Source organism: Mercenaria mercenaria, chromosome 3 (genome assembly GCF_021730395.1).
Source record: "Mercenaria mercenaria strain notata chromosome 3, MADL_Memer_1, whole genome shotgun sequence".
NCBI lineage: Eukaryota > Metazoa > Mollusca > Bivalvia > Venerida > Veneridae > Mercenaria > Mercenaria mercenaria.
Window position 1 is genome coordinate 21,028,228 of NC_069363.1, and position 15,803 is coordinate 21,044,030.

The 15,803-nt window shown below is 35.3% G+C and overlaps 1 protein-coding gene and 1 long non-coding RNA gene across 2 annotated transcripts in view; one reads left to right on the forward strand and one right to left on the reverse strand.

Moving 5' to 3' along the window:
- The window catches only part of LOC123525299 (UDP-N-acetylglucosamine/UDP-glucose/GDP-mannose transporter-like), a 74,451-nt gene that overhangs the window by 8,472 nt on the left and 50,176 nt on the right, over window positions 1-15,803 (forward strand). The gene's annotated exons all lie outside the window — the stretch shown is intronic.
- LOC123560214 (uncharacterized) lies at window positions 4,912-8,732 on the reverse strand. Its single transcript, XR_008370127.1, has 5 exons — window positions 8,623-8,732; window positions 8,055-8,143; window positions 7,700-7,821; window positions 7,288-7,409; window positions 4,912-6,346 (listed from the first exon to the last, which is right to left on the reverse strand). It is a non-coding gene; the product is annotated as an uncharacterized LOC123560214 (long non-coding RNA).

The window sequence follows — 15,803 nt, forward strand, 5'->3', positions numbered from 1 at the left end:
TTCGCTGTACATTAGTATGTATGAAAGGAAATAGAAATTTAGTTATATATATAATGAAACTTAAGCATTTTAAAAAGCTTTTCAAAAGTTATAAAGTAATATAAAACAACACTGTTTTTAGCTCACCTGTCACATAGTGACAAGGTGAGCTTTTGTGATCACGCAGCGTCCGTCGTCTGTCGTTCGTGCGTGCGTAAACTTTTGCTTGTGACCACTCTAGAGGTCACATTTTCACGGGATTTTTATGAAAGTTGGTCAGAATGTTCACCTTGATGATATCTAGGTCAAGTTCGAAACTGGGTCACGTGCGGTCAAAAACTAGGTCAATAGGTCTAAAAATAAAAAAAACCTTGTGACCTCTCTAGAGGCCATATATTTCACAAGATCTTCATGAAAATTGGTCAGACCGTTCACCTTGATGATATCTAGGTCAAGTTTGAAACTGGGTCACGTGCCTTCAAAAACTAGGTCAGTAGGTCTAAAAATAGAAAAACCTTGTGACCTCTCTAGAGGCCAAAGATTTCACAAGATCTTCATGAAAATTGGTCAGAACGTTCACCTTGATGATATCTAGGTCAAGTTCGAAACTGGGTCACCTGCCGTCAAAATCTAGGTCAGTAGGTCAAATAATAGAAAAACCTTGTGACCTCTCTGGAGGCCATATTTTTCATGGGATCTGTATGAAAGTTGGTCTGAATGTTCATCTTGATGATATCTAGGCCAAGTTAGAAACTGGGTCACATGCGGTTAAAAACTAGGTCAGTAGGTCTAAAAATAGAAAAATCTTGTGAGCTGTTTAGAGGCCATATATTTCACAAGATCTTCATGAAAATTGGTCAGAACATTCACCTTTATGATATCTAGATCAGATTCGAAACTGGGTCATATGCCTTCAAAATCTAGGTCAGTAGGTCAAATAATAGAAAAACCTTGTGACCTCTCTAAAGGCCATATTTTTCATGGGATCTGTATGAAAGTTGGTCTGAATGTTCATCTTGATGATATCTAGGTCAAGTTCGAAACTGGGTCACATGCGGTCAAAAACTAGGTCAGTAGGTCTAAAAATAGAAAAACCTTGTGACCTCTCTAGAGGCCAAATATTTCATGAGATCTTCATGAAAATTGGTCAGAATGTTCACCTTGATGATATCAAGATCAAGTTCGAAAGTGGGTCACATGCCTTCAAAAACTAGGTCAGTAGGTCAAATAATAGAAAAACATTGTGACCTCTCTAAAGGCCATATTTTTCATGGGATCTGTATGAAAGTTGGTCTAAATGTTCATCTTGATGATATCTAGGTCAAGTTCGGAACAGGGTCATGTGCGGTCAAAAACTAGGTCAGTAGGTCTAAAAATAGAAAAACTTTATGACCTCTCTAGAGGCCATACTTGTGAATGGATCTCCATAAAAATTAGTCAGAATGTTCACCTTGATGATATTTAGGTCAAGTTTGAAACTGGGTCACGTGCCTTAAAAACCTAGGTCAGTAGGGCAAATAATAAAAAAAACCTTGTGACCTCTCTAGAGGCCATACTTTTCATGGGATCTGTATGAAAGTTGGTCTGAATGTTCATCTTGATGATATCTAGGTCAAGTTTGAAACTGGGTCAACTGCGGTCAAAAATTATGTCAGTAGGTCTAAAATTATTAAAATCTTTTGACCTCTCTAGAGGCCATATTTTTCAATGGATCTTCATGAAAATTGATCTGAATGTTCACCTTAATGATATCTAGGTCAGTTTCGAAACTGGGTCACGTGCAGTCAAAAACTAGGCCAGTAGGTATAAAAATAGAAAAACCTTGTGACCTCTCTAGAGGCCATATTTTTCATGAGATCTTCATGAAAATTAGTGAGAATGTTCACCTTGATGATATCTAGGTAAAGTTCAAAACAGGATCACGTACCTTCGAAAACTAGGTCAATACGTCAAATAATAGAAAAACCTTGTGACCTTTCTAGAGACCATATTTTTCAATGGATTTTCATGAAAATTGGTCAGAATTTTTATCTTGATAATATCTAGGTAAAGTTCAAAACTGGGTCACATAGCTCAAAAACTAGGTCACTATGTCAAATAATAGAAAAAATGATGTCATACTCAAAACTGGGTCATGTGGGAAGAGGTGAGCGATTCAGGACCATCATGGTCCTCTTGTTGATAAATGACCTAAATAAATTTTGAAATAAAATGTTAAAAGAATAAAGAGATAAATATTCATGTTTTAAAAACATCTATTTAGCGAAAATGATCATTAAAGGGAGATAATTAAATATGGCAAAGTATATAAAGGGATAATTTTATAGATTGAGCAATTACTTTTGTTTAGAAAATGTTCTTGAAAATGGTTGAAAAAATTAAAAACTATTTTTGATTCAGTGTGATATTAGCATAAATATTCATGTTTTAAAAACATCTATTTAGCGAAAATGACCCTTAAAGGGAGATAATTAAAAATGGCAAACTATATAAACTGATAATTTTATAGATTGAGCAATTACTTTTGTTTAGAAAATGTTCTTGAAAATGGTTGAGAAGATTAAAAACTATTTATGATTCAATGTGATATTAGGATAGACTGGTTCAAGAGCAAATTGCATGGTTACTGTAAAGAATCAAATGAAAAAGAGATCGAAAAAAAAAACGGTATGTCGCCCGTCACAGACTGTTAGCTCCAACTTGAGAGCCACTGGCGCAAACTTTTCCTGATTGGCCAATTTGTTGGCGCAAAGTGAAATTGACCCAGAGGAAACCCTGCTGATTATGAACCATTTTATAAAATAAAACCAACCTACTATATTCCCTTCTGGATTGGAGGGAATTCCAACTTAAATTTGTTAGGATATTTGCGACTGTGCTCGGGGTGTTGCTATAATTATTTATTATTATTTACTACAAATCTCGCAGCCTGCCTCTGAATGTTTTCTAATTTATCTATATCCTTCTGATGGTAAGGATCCCAAACACTGGAACAATACTCTAAAGTTGGTCTGACAATGGTTTTATAGGCAGCTATTTTAGTACTACTCTTAGCAGAATGAATATTATGTTTTAAGAAACCAAGACTTTGACATGCTTTACTAGATATTTTGTTTATATGAGAGGACCAAGATAAGTTAGATGTTACTTCTACACCTAGATAAGTTGCTTGACTGACAACAGACAGAGGCTGATCATGTAAGGTATAGACAGTATTAACTGGTTTTCTGGATCTAGAAACATGCATGATGTGACATTTGTTCACATTAAAGGACATCTTCCATTTCTGCTCCCATAATGACAGACTGTTAAGGTCAGTGTTGCACAGTCATCTGCAGAAAGACACACATTGGAAGATACAGAACCCGGTAGGTCATTTATGTAGAGCAGGAATAGTAGAGGTCCCAGGACGGACCCCTGAGGGACGCCTGATATAACAGGAGCCAAGCCAGATGTTGCCCCATCTGCCACCACCCTTTGTGTTCTATGTCCTAGGAAAGCTTTGATCCAGGAATGTGCAGAGCCCCTGATGCCATTATGGTCTAATTTTAATAAGAGCCGGCCATGGTGAACTACATCAAATGCTTTACTAAAGACCATGATGGCAACATCTACTTGGCTTCGCTGTACTGATTTAGCTAAGTCATGAATAAAACCCACAAGTTGGGTCTTGCAAGACCGCCGGGCATGAAAACCATGCTGGTTGTCCACCAGGATGTTAAATTTGTCTAAGTGATCCAAGATTTTACTGACCACAATGTTCTAATAGTTTGCAAGCTATACATGTCAATGAGACTGGTCTATAATTGGAAGCTTGAAACTTTTCACCTTCTTTGAAACCTTTCTTGCATGATTCTTGAGTGATAAATAATTTTCAGCAGTCGAATGAAGTTCTGTATTCACTGAGGAGAGAACTACTTCCTGTCCGCTAGGGGCGCTTTGTTAGCTATTGGCAAAAGTTTTAAAATCCACCACCAAGTGTGAAATTATTTACTTACGTTACCATAAAGTTCAATTCTTAAACTGCAATTTGAGCTCGCTATATATTAATTCTAGTCAGTTTTTCTCCCTTCAGACATGCAGATACTTGCATACTAAGAGGGGAACCTAGTCCGATTTATAGGATGTTTTGACTGTCGCTTTTCCGTCACGTGCAAACTTATTCCGCATATTTGTGTTTGGAATTCCCCAATGAAATCCCTTGTAGGCTAATCAGACTAGCCTTAAAAAAGGCCTAACCTTGAAGTACATGCAAAAGAAATGTTTCAAGCAGTTTTGACATGGGAAATATCTCTTTTTTGACCAACTAAAAGTTGCATGTCATGGCAAGTGCCCAAATCTTGTAAAATGGTCCCTGAACACACATACCAAAATTCAAACATAAAATGCTGTGCTGTACTGCATTTTACTAAATCTACAATTGTTAGCCCTGTTAATATCATTTTTTCCATATTCAAGGGCAAATGGCCATTTAGATTAGCTTTAGACAACATTTCCTTCTTTGATTACCTTAATTTATTACAGTATATATATATTATTTTTCTTTTTAAACAGGGGTTAAATTACCCCACCCACTTTATTATAATGCAACAGTCCAGATATAAAACTCAGAATATCAATTTCTTTTTTTTTATTTAGACATCTATAATTATTTAAAACAAGAATCACTTTGAAAGACTGGAAAACAGTTTAATGAAATGTATTTCATTTCTGGCATACAAAGTTATGCAGATAGTTTTGTACAAAGTAGTGAGTTTTTCATTTGAATAATGTTTTGTCTTGTCTAAAACAGATTTACATTCATTCAAAAGATGTAATACTTATCAGTCATAGTACAATGGATATGAACATTATCACAGTGTGTCAATATGATATATACTACATCTATTAACGTTTAAAGGAATTGCTAATGTGAAAGTATTTACTAGATTTAAATTCACTTAAGCCTACTGTTTAAACTTAAATAAAATACAAATACATGTATGAAAATAATCTAAGATTTAACATTACAAAACATTAGCACATCAGTTCTAACAAATGTTAAACAATATCTGTGGCATTGTCCAAATTAAGCTGATACTGCTGTTCCTTTACTGTTAAACAATTTAATTTTATCAAGGGGTCTATATTGTGCCCCACCCACTTAAAATACTTATGAAAAAATGTCATATTTTCTCATCTAAAGGGTAAATAATGCTAATGTACCATTAACAATCATGAAAATATTTATTTAATCATAGCTGCATTCCATCAGCAATAATTTTAATTAAATACAAAGTGCACAACACATCAAATATTGTGCATATATGTTATTTAGAAGATGATGAAAACATTTTCAGCATACTATTTGATAAATTTTAAATAAATATTTCATACTGATTCCCCCGTTTGTTTTTTGCTTCTCAAAAACAATAAAGCCTATTCATGGTCTTCTATGTCCATGTCTGCTGTTGTAGGAGAGTTAGTGCAGCTTGTACCTCTACAGTCACCACAACCAGCTGAACACTGCAGTCCATGTTTCCTGCAACTGCATCGTCTTGAATCACAATTAGAAATACCTCTTTGTTTGATTTGAATGGTGTGTCCTTAAAAACTTCACACGTGTTCCAACTACTCCCTTTGTTCGTCGTAGGTGTGTCACATCTTTTGTGCTTGGACCACTGGAGTATCCATCAAATACAACTGTTGGATTTGTATATTTCTGGAGCAAGTAGTCACTATACTGTGCAAATATTGCATCGAAGGAACTATTTTTCTGCCAGGGAATTTTCTGCAGTAAAGATCCCCCGTCTATGACATAATGGAATTCACATGCTTCATCTGTAATTTTTTCGCAATCACCTAATTTCCATATTGACTCTGCTAGATTTGACTTTTGGGGTACCTGTCTTGAAGTTGACATTGCACGTCAGCTGCTGGAAGGTCTATCGCAAGGAAAAGTCTGCTTAATACGTTGACTGCCCACTCCTCTTTTCATTCATTACATAATTTGTGTACAGTTTTCTGAAATTCGAAATTACCAACAGGAAAAACATCATACCCACGTTTGTTTGCACTTACTTTAGCATTTTTTGTACAAAAAAGACATTTTGTTTTAAAATCAAATGAATCTTCCGAACGTAAAGACCTAGATGTAACATGATTATTATTTATATCACTGTTTGTCAAAGAGTTTCGAATCTGTATATAGTCACGGCGACACTGCACCTGTACATATTGTCCTATACATGTAAATATGTAAGTTCCTCTTGCTATGCTGGCATTATTAATTCCGTCGCTCCCCTTCTTACGGAGACATACAACTGGTTGTCCATCTTCCAATTGCCCTTTGCAAATAGGAAACTCTTCCATAGTTCTTTGTCAATTACTGAAAAAGAGAAAATTGCTTAAACCCATTTAAAGATAACCAATGGCCATCTTTCACTAAATATTTTATCTTATATATTTCTGCAAATGTATGTATTTTCCTGATCAGGTTATTTAACTCAACTATACGTACTAGAGCTGCTTTTGAGAAAAGCGCATGTCTCCAACAACTGGTTTATCAGACTTTCAGTGCTTTGATTATAACATAATTGCCTTATCAGACTTTCAGTGCTTTGATTACAAAAAACAAATTTCAAGGGCCATAATTCCGAAGTGCCTGGGCTAGTTATCGAAGTTGGTTGAGCAATTACTGGCAACACACATTTTGTTCAAGTTTGGTGAAGATCGGATGAGAAATGTTCGATTTAGAGTGCGGACAAGCTTTGTGACAGACAGACATGTGTACACACACACACACACACACACAGACAGAAACATAGACAAGAGTAAATCAATATGTCTCCCACACAACTTTGTGGTGGGAGACATAATAAAGTAAGTTTGCATATAGACTATAGAGCTACATTCATGATTAAATGTCATGCAGGAACAGATTGTTAAAAAAGAGCCATATTCTAGTACAAATCTATACTGTGTTTATCTATACATACATACTATGTGAACTTAAGTCTAATTTATAGTTCTGTTATTACACATAAACGTGTTAATTTAATGTTTACACGAAGTAGTTGTTCACGTTTTGAAATACGAACAAATTTGGTCTTAGATAAGTATACCTTTAAACAGGGGTGTTGCATGGATTTACATACAGCTTTAAATAAATGTGTATTTGTGTAGCTTACAACACCTCTATTGAGCAAACACTCGGACAGAACAAAGACAGCTTCATATAAATTCTTAGTGCCAGATGAACATTTTATAGTTCAACTATAGGTTATTTCTCCAGAAAAAAACTGCAGTTCTGAAACATTGTGTAATTACCTAGTTAACTTTATAGCATTGTGTGAATCGTTCAGAGGGACATATGGTAAACAATGTACTCAAACACACTAGTCCAATTTTCCGACTTCAGCATGTCAGTCACACAGAGTCATCTTGCATAACTGTAAAAAAAAAATATACCATTGTGGTGTAACATGTTTTTAACTGAACTCATTAGTACAAAACGCACAGAAGTATATTTTCATACACACACTGCTTTGCTCTTGTGAGCTTACACTGTTTAACATATTAAATAAATGTATTTTAGATTTTTACTTTGTTTTTACATTTTTAAGTATTTTAGATTGTACTAACTAAAGGTATCAAATTAGCTACACCGAAATAGATAAATCAGTGTTAATGCTCTATCCAGAATCAACATGTTGTATATGAACATGAAGTGTGAAATTACCTAGATGTAATATAATGTGCACCGTCTATCTTTTCAATGGACGTGTTCAAACAAATTCGTTATAAGCAGTACCGCAATCTTCCCTCTATAACATATCTGTCGCACAGGATCAACGTGACTAACTGTAAAATAAAATGCATATTGTCGTTCCATATCTTATAATTGAGTAATATAGTGCAATTTATCACAATTATAGTTTTATATGAAACTTCCTTTAAAAACTTTCATTCAGTCTTATACAGTCTGCTTTGAGAAAAATCATATTTACTTTTTTTTCTTAAAGGTAATTAAGTATACAGAAATTCAAAGAATTTCACGGTTTGAAATTGTACATTCTATTTCGACGTAAACTTACATTCATTTGCAATTGCTAACCAATCATTAGTAGATACAGTTAAGGGGCACCAGACACTCTGACGAGACACAACCAGTTTAAGTTGTCACCTTAAATGAGAAAAAAACCAGTAAGTTTAGATCAAATCAGTCAGTTCAAACTCACAAAAATATCATTTATACAAATACCTTGTCGAACACATGCAGGAAACCAAGTAAATTCGATCCACGTGGCACTGAATTCAATAATTTATAAATTTGTTTCATCTGTAAAATGGCCCTTATCCGCTTCCGTACATTTATTTTTCTGACAAAACTCTTATTAAAAGAATGCATTTTTTTTTTCAAATTTCGGCTCTTTTCTAATAATTTCAAGTTAAAATATCAACATTGATCGTTCTAAACTTTTAAATATTCTCGTTGTTTAAAAAAATATACAAATTGCAATGACACCATGTGATATCTTACCCGTTGACCTCAAGATCGTACAATTGATTTTAGATCGATACAAGAATTTTAGGCAATTGTCAATATCTATGCAGCCCTTTTTATTCACATTAACAAGATTTTAATATATAAAAACAACTTACAGCTTAAACTTTCTCTGTTTAAAGCATCAAACTGCCTGCTCAATTTTGTTTACATCTTTGGAATTGAAAATATGGCGGTGCGGAAGTTATCGTATGACGTCTATTTTTCCCACGCGCTTACTGAAACACGCTAGTATGGTGTTCGCGTTTGGCCATCGGCAAATCTCATGTTTGGCAGAATTTTCAAGTTTATTTTTGTTAAAATTGCAATGCCGATTTTATGCAACTTTTTGTAGAAAGTTATTGCGATCATGTTCTTTCGCACAGTAAAATTTTATTTTCTTTTGCAAAATGTTCAAGGTCAAAACTCAGCCTGATTAGCCTATTGGGACCATTTTCTGGTATTTGTAACGATTATAATTTATATCTCTGATAATGAATTTATGTTGACATTAAAGCATAAAATTGACGCTGGCACACAACTTGTATCACCATAAGATCTTGGTTCCTTTCTTGAACTGGCGAAATTCCATTATGGGTTCCAGAGTGATGGCCCCTGAAAGGGCCAGAATTAGCTATTTTGACCTTGTCTGCACAATAGCAGCTTCATTTATGATTTGATTTTAACCAAACTTGCACATAGCTTGTATTACCACAAGATCTTGGTTCCTTTCTTGAACTGGCCAGATTCCATCATGGGTTCCAGAGTTATGGCCCCTTAAAGGTCCAAAATTTGCTATTTTGGCTTTTGCAGCCATATAGAGACTTCATTTATGGTTTTATTTGATACAAACTTCCAAAATATCTTCAACAACAATAAATCTTGGATTCCATGACAAATCAGATCCAATCGTAGGTTCCAGAAATATTTTATATCTGATTACCTCCCCAGATTGTAATCAAAATGGATTTATATCAGTAAGTACTTATAGGACTTATTTGAAATTTCAATATTGTCATTAGTTGGACTGAGCCAATCAGGGTAGATAACTATGGACTGATTTTATATCAAATTACCTCCCTTTATTACAAATTAAAATGGGTATATCTCCGTAAATAATGAAGATACTGATCTGAAATTTCATTTATGTCAACAGATTTATTTGGCAGATCCTTCTTTTGTTCGCTTACAATAAATTTTTTTTAATTACTTCCCTTTTATGTTACTATAAATAACTTATTTTTCGTAACTTTTTTATTATTGGCCGTAGGGAAAAACCGAGACCACTTTTCTGTGGTACAACATTGATGGTACCTCCAATTTTTAGGTGTATTTTGACATATCTGTACCTTGTAAGAATTTTTTTTTCTTTTTGGTTAAATTTCTTCCCTTTGTTATTCCTGTCCTTTGGACTTATATATTTTTTCTGAGGACCTTCTTGTCCTCAAGTGCAATGATAACAGGTGAGCGATATAGGGCCATCATGGCCCTCTTGTTTCAGAATGAAATGTATATAAACATACAGTGAAAAGAAAGTATATAAACAATTACTACTTTTATTTTAATACTTATTAAGAGCACAAAGTTAAAACATTCGGTCTAAAATACAACAAGAATGCACAGTATGCCTATGATCAACATATTAATAAATGCTTCTTCAGTAACATCAGCGATTTTGCAGAAAAATAATCACATTACTAAGACCGACATCGACAGCATCTTAAAATTACTTGGACATTCATAATTAAGCCTAATTATCACTTTTTTCAAAAAAGTTCTTTAAAACTGCCTGGTAATTAGTACGTGAGAAAACAATCGGAGTTACTTTGAACACTACGTAATCCGTCGTTAACAATTAGAAATTGTCACCTATGCAATCACACCGACAATCACATGTATTCGAGTTGATCATTCATAGGCTGCCTGTCTCGCGGTGTAGTGGAAACGGGCAACGCTGATTGGCTATACACGGCTATCGGTGACAAGCGAGTAACTCCGCCCACATATTTTGCTCTCGAGTCAAACGTTGTGTATTTACAATCAATTAATTTTCACTGAGTCTCACTGCAGAAACGTGCGTCCGGGGACTTCCAAGCTGCAATAAACACGCGTATACCGGGACCAATTATGCATACAGGGACGCCGATTTCGGCGTTTCCGAGAACCCTGATATATATTGTTTTGCAGATGTCAATTTGTAGGTCGGTCGGTCCGTAGACCCATTGGTTTCCGGATGATAACTCAAGAACAATTGGTCCTAGGATCATGAAAGTTAATAGGGAGGTTGTTCATGACCAGCAGATTACCCCTATTGATTTTGAGGTCAGTAGGTCAAAGGTCAAAGTCCCAATGACCCTGAACATTTAAACGGTTTCCAGATGATAACTCAAGAATGCTTGGGCCAAGGATCATGAAAGTTAATTGGGAGGATGGTCATGAGCAGAAGATGACCTCTATTGATTTTGAGGTTAGTAGGTCAAAGGTCAAGGTCACAGTGACCCAGAACATTTAAACGGTTTCTGGATGATAAGTCAAAAACGCTTGTGCCTAGGATCATGAAAGTTGATATGTTGGTTGGTCATGACCAGCAGATTACCCCTATTGATTTTGAGGTCAGTAGGTCAGAGGTCAAAGTCACAGTAACCCATAACATTTAAACGGTTTCCAGACGAAAACTCAAGAACGCTTGGGCCAAGGATCATGAAAGTTAATTGGGAGGATGGTCATGAGCAGAAGATGACCTCTATTGATTTTGAGATTAGTAGGTCAAAGGTCAAGGTCACAGTGACCCAGAACAGTTAAATGGTTTTTGGATGGTAACTCAAAAACGCTTGGGCCTAGGATCAGTGTGTTTTTGGTTTTACGCCATTTTTCAACAGTATTTCAATCATGATAGTTGATGAGGATGTTGGTAATGACCAGCATATGACCCCTATTGACTTTGAGGTCAATAGGTCAAAGGTCAAGTTCACAGTGACCTAGAACATTTAAACGGTTTTCAGATGATAATTCAAGAATGCTTGGGCCTAGGATCATGAAAGTTGATATGGAGGATGGACGGTCATGACAGCAGATGACCCCTATTGATTTTGAGGTTAGTAGGTCAAAAGTCAAGGTCAGAGTGACACAGAACAATTAAACCATTTCCGGACTTTAACTTGGAAATGCTTGGGACAAGGATCACTAAACTTGATAGGGATGTTGATCATGTCCAGCAGATGACTCCTATTGATTTTGAGGTCTCTAGGTCAAAGATCAAGGTCACAGTGAGCCAGAACAGTTAAACAGTCTCTGGATGATAACTCAAGAACGCTTTGGCTTGGTATCATGAAAGTTGAGAGGCAGGTTGGTCATAACCAGCAGATGACTCGTAATGATTTTGAGGATAGTAGATCAAAGGTCAAGGTCATGGTGACCCGGAACAATTAAACCATTTCCGAATGATAACTTTAAAACGCTTTGGCCTAGGATCACGAAACATTAGTTGGGATGTTGAGCTTGACTAGCAGATGACACCTTTTGATTTTGAGGTCAGTAGGTTGAAGGTCCAGGTTACATTGACCAAAAACAGTAGAAATTTTTTTTGCCAAATAACTAGAGAATGCTTTGGTCTAAGATCACATTTGATACAGAGGTTATTTATGGGGATTGGTAAATGACCCATAATTATTGATTTGAGGTCAGTAGGTAGAACATTTATTTCCTTGTGCAATTACTGAATGCATCAAGGGGGGCATTTCGTGTTCAAGGAGCTCTTGTTAACCTTATGCGGTAAAAATATACTACAAATTAAAGCCACTTCTTCGTAGCCTGTGAAGGTTCCAATATATTTGTAATTTGGGCGATGTTTGCTGAAAAATATTTGTCCTGATTCCAATATTTATCTCATTTCACCATGTAAAGGACTAAATGGGTAGGTTGAAATAACATAAAATGAATTACTTCATTATGTTTAAAAGGATATTGTGCAGCTTTTTTATTAAGCTCATCTTTTCAAAGAATAATTTGTATGTAAGCTGGTATCGCAGTATTCACTGATGGGAATGGATTGAAACTCCAAACACACTGGGGTGATAATAATGATTGATAATTGTTCGTTGGGATTAAATTTCGTGGATTGGCTCAAACAAAAAATCCACGAAAATTAGTCCCCCACGCATATTAATGATTTCACAGTAGTTACTAATTTGAAATGCCCATTTAAGTTGATAGTAGTAGTTCACATGAGTCATTTTATGTCTTCCAGTACTTGTCAAATATGGTGCATATTTTCTGACCTGGCGGAGATATTTTTAGCACAGGCTGTAGCATTAAAATCAATAGGTAACTTGGTGCATATCGGATTTATTCGTACGGAGTGAAACTAAATCTAATGATGTAGCCGATTACCCTAAACTAAATGATAGAATGGCCCATTTATGACCTTTCTATAAATATCTCAGCCAGGTCAGAAAATATGCACTATAATTTCCGAAATTTATGTCTAAATCCTCCTATTCTGTGAAATATTTGATATTTATGCATTTCACGGTTAAGCCAGTCCACAAAATTTAATCTCAACAAAAAATTTAATTTATATTCATTTAATGTTTTAAAGTTAAATTCCACAAATTCATACCCCCTGAAATACGCCTGTTTTGACCAAAACCATAAAAATTCATATCCACAAAATTAAATAATTTTGCAGTATTTTTTTATAACCCTGTTTGAAAAACCCATTTTGAACAGATGGTATTTATGTAAAATCAATGATTTGTATCATTTATATACATATATGTTTTTAGCTCACCTTTCACAGAGTGACAAGGTGAGCTTTTGTGATTGCTTTTCGTCCGTCGTCCGTAAACTTCTACTTTAAATGACATCTCCTCATAAACCCCTAGGCCAATTTCATCCAAACTTCACAGGAAAGATCCTTGGGTGGCCTCCTTTCAAAATTGTTCAAAGAATTGAATTCCATGCAGAACTCTGGTTGCCATGGCAACCAAAAAGAAAAACTTTAAAAATCTTCTTGTCCAAAACCACAGGGCCTAGGGCTTTGATATCTGGTGTTGCATCATCTAGTGGTCCTCTACCAAAATTGTTCAAATTATCCCCCTAGGGTCAAATATGGCCCTGGCCCGGGGTCACATGGTTTATATAAACTTATATAGGGAAAACTTTGAAAATCTTCTTGTACAAAACCACATGGCCTAGGGCTTTGATATTTGGTATGTAGCATCATCTAGTGGTCCTCTACCAAGATTGTTCAAATTATCTCCCTAGGGTCAAATATGGCCCCGCCCTGGGGGTCACATGGTTTATATAGACTTATATAGGGAAAACTTTGAAAATCTTCTTGTACAAAACCATATGGCCTAGGGCTTTGATATTTGGTATGTAGCATCATCTAGTGGTCCTCTACCAAGATTGTTCAAATTATCTCCCTAGGGTCAAATATGGCCCCGCCCTGGGGGTCACATGGTTTATATAGACTTATATAGGGAAAACTTTGAAAATCTTCTTGTACAAAACCACATGGCCTAGGGCTTTGATATTTGGTATGTAGCATCATCTAGTGGTCCTCTACCAAGATTGTTCAAATTATCTCCCTAGGGTCAAATATGGCCCCGCCCTGGGGGTCACATGGTTTATATAGACTTATATAGGGAAAACTTTGAAAATCTTCTTGTACAAAACCACATGGCCTAGGGCTTTGATATTTGGTATGTAGCATCATCTAGTGGTCCTCTACCAAGATTGTTCATATTATCTCCCTAGGGTCAAATATGGCCCCGCCCTGGGGGTCACATGGTTTATAAAGACTTATATAGGGAAAACTTTGAAAATCTTCTTGTACAAAACCACATGGCCTAGGGCTTTGATATTTGGTATGTAGCATCATCTGGTGGTCCTCTACCAAGATTTTTCAAATTATCCCCCTAGGGTCAAATATGGCCCTGCCCTGGTGGTCCCAAGTCCCAAGTTTTACATAGACTTATATAGGAAAAAAAGTTTAAAAATCTTCTTGTCTGAAACCACAACACTTAGACCTTTGATATTTGGTTTGTAGCATTGTCTTATGGTCCTCAACCAAAATTGTTCAAATTGTGTTCCTTGGGTGAAAAGAGGCCCTGCCCTGGGGTTCCCAAGTCAGCCCTTTTTTTATGGTTTTGGATAAGGGTGGCAGGTCCTTTCAGAAGGGGAAAATTGCATCGTAAAATACCAAATTGGGGATTTTTTTTTTTTTTATATAAAAAACAAAAACACAGACTGAGTAAGATCAGGGCTTCCCCTGTCTCTTTCACACTTTTAGCATGACTTTAGCCAATTGCAAAATATTGGAACCATTTCATAGCCAAAAGTGCCAGAATTAGTAGCCATTATTATTATTTTTTTTTAATCTCTATTTCATTTTGTATTTTAATCAAGCAATTTGCCCCTTAACCATTTCATCCTAATATATCACATTGAATCAAAAAATAGTTTTTAATCTTCTCATTAAAATGTTTTAATCATTTTTCAAGAACAGTTTCAAAGCTAAAGTAATTGCTCAATGTATAAAATTATTCCTTTAATAGTTTGCTATTTTTGAATTATCTCCCTTTAATGGGCATTTTTTTACTACTTAGATGTTTTATAAAGCATTAATATTTTGCTCTTTATTTTTGAACTTTGTATTTCAAACTTAATATAAGGTCATTTATCAAAAACAGAGTTGTCTTTTTTATTTTATGACTTTTAAAAAGCTTTTTAAATGCTTAAAATTTCATTATATATAAATTTCAATTTCTTAGCTATTCCATACATGCTACTTTAAAGCGAAAATACCACCTAAAGGTATGATTAGCACTTTGTTTTGAAGCTCTTGGGAGGTGCTTTAACCCTTACCCTGCTATGTTTCTTAAATGGACTTGTCCATAATTCAATATGGGCAGTACCATTTATTATTCAAAGGGGTGTTCACTGAAAATTTACTGACTGAATAGCGATCAGTGCAGACCATGATTAGCCTGCACGGATGTGCAGGCTTATCTTGGTCTGCACTGGTCGCAAAGGTAGAATAACCTGCCGCCAGCAGGCTAAGGGTTAAAAATTAATCCCAGTGTACCAATTCTTTACATTGGGCACGAGAAAGAACCAAACAAACTGCTTTAGTTCATTTGTATCTCAAACTTTCTTCACTGAAATTTTACCAACGCGACTGAAATGTTGGGCGGACAGAAATGAACGGGATTGAAATGAAATGAACACTATTGAAATCTTACGTACGCATCGTTTTATTTAACTCATTTCACGATCGCGCATTTTAAATTCTTGC